The sequence below is a fragment of the Arachis hypogaea genome, chromosome 5 (assembly GCF_003086295.3).
Source record: "Arachis hypogaea cultivar Tifrunner chromosome 5, arahy.Tifrunner.gnm2.J5K5, whole genome shotgun sequence".
In the NCBI taxonomy this organism is placed as follows: domain Eukaryota; kingdom Viridiplantae; phylum Streptophyta; class Magnoliopsida; order Fabales; family Fabaceae; genus Arachis; species Arachis hypogaea.
Window position 1 is genome coordinate 60167503 of NC_092040.1, and position 5692 is coordinate 60173194.

The 5692-nt window shown below is 35.2% G+C and overlaps 1 non-coding gene across 1 annotated transcript; it reads right to left on the reverse strand.

Moving 5' to 3' along the window:
• Positions 1-1499: 1499 nt before the first annotated feature.
• Positions 1500-1607, reverse strand: LOC112804707 (small nucleolar RNA R71). Its single transcript, XR_003203325.1, has one exon. It is a non-coding gene; the product is annotated as a small nucleolar RNA R71 (small nucleolar RNA).
• Between the last annotated feature and the right edge of the window lie 4085 nt (positions 1608-5692).

Here is a 5692-nt window from a genome sequence, read left to right on the forward strand (position 1 = left end):
CAAAGTGTTCTTGGTATTCATCTTGACATTCATAGTGTTCTTGCATGCATTATTGGTTTTGATCCAAAAATTTTCATGTTTTGGGTCATTTTTATGTTTTTCTCTTTCATCATTAAAAATTCAAAAATAAAAAATATCTTTTCCTTATTTTTCTCAAAATTTCGAAAATTTGAGTTGACTTAGTCAAAAAATTTTAAAAACTTAGCTATTTCTTGTAAGTCAAGTCAAATTTTCAATTTTAAAAATCTTATCTTTTCAAAACTTTTTCTAAAATCAAATCTTTTTCATTTTTCTTACTATTTTTCGAAAATTTTTAATTTGAATTTTAAAATATTTTTCTCATCTTTAATTCATGATTTTCAAAGGCTTTACTAACAATTAATGTGATTGATTCAAAAATTTGAAGTTTGTTACTTTCTTATTAAGAAAGGTTCAATCTTTAAATTCTAGAATCATATATTTTAGTTTCTTGTTAGTCAAGTAATAAATTTTAATTTTAAAAATAAAATCTTTTTCAAAATATCTTTTCAATCATATCTTTTTAAAACATATCTTTTTCAAAAATCAATTTCAAAATCTTTTCTAACTTCTTATCTTTTCAAAATTGATTTTCAAATCTTTTTCAACTAACTAATTGACTTTTTGTTTATTTCTTATCTTTTTCAAAACAACCTAACTACTTTTCTCTTTCTAATTTTCGAAAATCACTTCCCTCTTTTTCAAAAATTTTCTTAATTAACTAATTATTTCATATTTTAATTTTAATTGTTTTTCTTCTCTTAATTTTCGAAAATCACTAACCCCTTTTCAAAATTTATTTTCGAATTTCTCCCTCTCTCATCTTCCCCATTGTGTTTGTATTCTTACCTTTTTCTTCTTCTATTCCTTTCTTCTTCTACTAACATAAAGGAATCTCTATACTGTGACATAGAGGATTCTTCTTCTTTTTCTGTTCTCTTCTCTTTCATATGAGCAAGAACAAGGAAAAAGGCATTCTTGTTGAAGCTGATCCTGAACCTGAAAGGACTCTGAAGAGAAAACTGAGAGAAGCTAAACTACAACAATCCAGAGACAACCTTACAGAAATTTTCGAACAAGAAAAGGGTATGGCAGCCAAAAATAATAATGCAAGGAGGATGCTTAGTGATTATACTACACCTACTTCCAAGTTTGATGGAAGAAGCATCTCAATCCCTACCATTGGAGCAAACAATTTTGAGTTGAAACCTCAACTAGTTGCTCTAATGTAACAGAACTACAAGTTCCATGGACTTCCATCAGAAGATCCCTACCAATTTTTAACTGAGTTCTTGCAGATCTGTGATACTGTTAAGACTAATGGAGTAGATCCTGAAGTCTACAGGCTCATGCTTTTCCCTTTTGCTATAAGAGACAGAGCTAGAACATGGTTGGACTCATAGCCTAAAGATGGCCTGGACTTATGGGACAAGCTGGTCGTGGCCTTCTTGGCTAAGTTCTTTCCTCCTCAAAAGCGGAGCAAGCTTAGAGTGGATGTTCAAACCTTTAAACAAAAAGATGGTGAATCCCTCTATGAAGCTTGGGAAAGATACAAGCAGATGACCAAAAGGTGTCCTTCTAACATGCTTTCAGAGTGAACCATTTTGGATATATTCTATTATGGTCTATCTGAGTTTTCTAAGATGTCATTGGACCATTCTGTAGGCAGATACATTCACCTAAAGAAAACGCCTGCAGAAGCTCAAGAGCTTATTGACATGGTTGCAAATAACCAGTTCATGTACACTTCTGAGAGGAATTTCGTGAATAATGAGACGCCTCAGAGGAAAGGAGTTCTTGAAATTGATGCTCTGAATGCCATATTGGCTCAGAACAAAATGTTGACTCAGCAAGTCAATATGATTTCTCAAAGTTTGAATGGATGGCAAAATGCATCCAACAGTACTAAAGAGGCATCTTCTGAAGAAGAAGCTTATGATCCCGAGAACCCTGCAATGGCAGAGGTAAATTACATGGGTGAACCTTATGGAAACACCTATAATTCATCATGGAGAAATCATCCAAATTTCTCATGGAAGGATCAACAAAAGCCTCAACAAGGCTTTAATAATGGTGGAAGAAACAGGCTTAGCAATAGCAAGACTTTTCCATCATCTTCTCAGCAACAGACAAAGAACTCTGAGCAGAGTACCTCTAACTTAGCAAACATAGTCTCTGATCTGTCTAAGGTCACTTTAAGTTTCATGAGTGAAACAAGGTCCTCCATAAGAAATTTGGAGGCACAAGTGGGCTAGCTGAGTAAGAAAGTCACTGAAACTCCTCCTAGTACTCTCCCAAGCAATACTGAAGAGAATCCAAAAAGAGAGTGCAAGGCCATTGATATTGTCAATATGGCCGAATGCACAAAGGAGGAGAAGGACTTGAATCCCAGCGAGGAAGACCTCCTGGGACGTCCTCTGAACAAAAAGGAGTTCTAAACTGAGAAACCTAAGGTATCTGAGGCTCACCTAGAGACCATAGAGATTCCATTGAACCTCCTTTTACCATTCATGAGCTCTGAGAACTATTCTTCCTCTGAAGAGGATGAAGATGTAACTGAATAGCAAATTGCTTAATATCTAGGAGCCATCATGAAGCTGAATGCCAAGTTGTTTGGTAATGAGACTTGGAAAGGTGAACTTTCCTTGCTCATTAGTGAACTAGATACATGGGTTCAGCAAACTCTACCTCAAAAGAAATAAGATCCTGGTAAATTCTTAATATCCTGTACCATAGGCACCATGACCTTTGAGAAGGCTCTATGTGACCTGGGGTCAGGTATAAATCTTATGCCACTCTCTGTAATGGAGAAGCTGGGGATCTTTGAGGTACAGGCCACCACATTTTCATTAGAGATGGCAGACAAGTCAATAAGACAAGCTTATGGATTGGTAGAGGATATGTTAGTGAAGGTTAAAGGCCTTTACATCCCTACTGATTTCATAATCTTAGACACTGGGAAGGATGAGAATGAATCCATTATTCTTAGAAGACCCTTCCTAGCCACAGCAGGAGCTGTGATTGATGTTGACAGAGGAGAGTTAGTTCTTTAATTGAATGGGGACTACCTTGTGTTTAAAGCTCAAGGATCTTCCTCTGCAACTGATGAGCGGATATTTTATACGCTTTTTGGGGGTAATTTCATGTAGATTTTAGCATGTTTTAATTAGTTTTTAGTAGAATAATATTAGTTTTTAGGCAAAAATCATATTTCTGGACTTTACTATGAGTTTGTGTGTTTTTCTGTGATTTCAGGTATTTTCTGGCTGAAATTGAGGGAGCTGAGCAAAAATCTGAGTTAGGCTGAAAAAGGACTGCTGATGCTGTTGGATCCTGACCTCCCTGCACTCGAAATGGATTTTCTGGAGCTACAGGAGTCCAATTGGCGCGCTCTTAACGGCGTTAGAAAGTAGACATCCAGGGCTTTCCAGCAATATATAATAGTCCATATTTTGCACGAAGAAAGATGACGTAACTTGGCGTTGAACGCCAAGTACATGCTGCTGTCTGGAGTTAAACGCCAGAAAAACGTCATAATCCGGAGTTGAACGCCCAAAACACGTTATAACTTGGAGTTCAACTCCAAGAAAGGCCCCAACTCGTGGATAGCTTTAGTCCCAGCCCCAGCACACACCAAGTGGGCCCCAGAAGTGGATTTCTGCACCAATTATCTTAGTTTACTAATTTTCTGTAAACCTAGGTTACTAGTTTACTATTTAAACAACTTTTAGAGACTTATCTTGTACCTCATGACATTTTCAGATCTGAATTACATACTTTTTGACGGCATGAGTCTCTAAACTCCATTGTTGGGGGTGAGGAGCTCTGCAGCGTCTCGATGATTTAATACAATTCCTTTGTTTTCCATTCAAACACGCTTGTTCTTATCTAAGATGTTCATTCGCGCTTAATTATGGAGAAGGTGATGATCCGTGACACTCATCACCTTCCTCAATCCATGAACGTGTGCCTGACAACCACCTCCGTTCTACATCAGATTGAATGAATATCTCTTAGATTCCTTAATCAGAATCTTCGTGGTATAAGCCGGATTGATGGCGGCATTCATGAGGATCCGGAAAGTCTAAACCTTGTCTGTGGTATTCCGAGTAGGATTCTGGGATTGAATGGCTGTGACGAGCTTCAAACTCCTGAAGGCTGGGCGTTAGTGACAGACGCAAAAGAATCAATGGATTCTATTCCAACCTGATTGAGAACCGACAGATGATTAGCCGTGCTGTGACAGAGCATAGGAACGTTTTCACTGAGAGGATGGGAAGTAGCCATTGACAACGGTGACACCCTACATAGAGCTTGCCATGGAAGGGACTTTGCGTGTGGAGAAGGATTTCAAGGAAGAGTTGAAGTCAGAAGACAAAGCATCTCCAAAACTCCAACATATTTCTCAGTACTGCACAACAAGTAACGCTATTATTCTCTTTTATTTTTCCAATCTAATAATTCCAACTGATAATTTTAATTAATATCCTGACTAAGAATAATAAAATAGACATAGATTGCTTCAAACCAATAATCTCCGTGGGATCGACCCTTACTCACGTAAGGTATTACTTGGACGACCTAGTGCACTTGCTGGTTAGTTGTGCGAATCACAAATTCGTGCACCAAGTTTTTGGCGCCGTTGCCGGGGATTGTTGAGTTTGAACAATTGAAGGCTTATTTTATTTCTTAGATTAGGAATAATTTATTTTTGTTGTTATAGAGTCATTAAATTTTGATAGGATAGTTTCTTTTCAAAAAAAATTTCTTTTCAAAAATATTATTTCTCTTTATTATTTGTTAATTTTTCGTGAGTCTAGTGTCTTGTTTTAAGTTTGGTGTCAATTGCATGCTTTTCCTTGTCTCTTAATTTTTCGAATTGCATGTTCTTGTTTTTCCTTGATCTTCAAGTTGTTCTTGTTTATCTTTCTTGTTGATCTTGAGTTTTTCTTGCTTTGTGTCTTTTTTTTGTTTCACTTGTGTTCTTTTTAAAGCATTAATTGGAATATTCAGAACAAGTGTTACATTTACTCCCAATTGGCTAGAGTATTGGTTTATATTCTTGATGATTGGGCACCAGTTCTTTTGAAAATCTTTTTCAAAAATAATTTTTCTTGATTTAATCTTGTGCCAAACTCTAAGTTTGGTGTTTTCTTGTTAATTCTAATATAATTTTCGAAAAATTTGTCTTGGTTTTCTAAAAATTTTAAGTTTGGTGTTCTTCCTTTTGTTCTTAAGTGTTCTTGAGTCTTTCTTGTGCTTTGATCTTAAAATTTTTAAGTTTGGTGTTCCTTAGTGTTTTCCCTCCAAAAATTTTCGAAAATAAGGAGCATTAGATCTAAAAATTTTAAGTCTTGTATCTTTTATGTATTTTTCTCTTTCATCATAAAATTCAAAATTCAAAAAAAATATCCTTCCTAACTAATTTTAAACTATTTTTTTCGAAAATTTTATATAAAAATTCAGATTTCAATTTCAAAATATTTTTTAATTTCTTTTATTTGTTTCGTTTTTATTTTATTTTATAAAAATTAATTTTTTTATATAAAATAAATAATAGCAATATACATATCATCTCTTTTATTCCATCATGGAATTAAGTGGGAATGATCAGTTCCGGAGGACTCTGGGGTCATATGCTAACCCCACTACTGCTTCATATGGGGGTAGTATC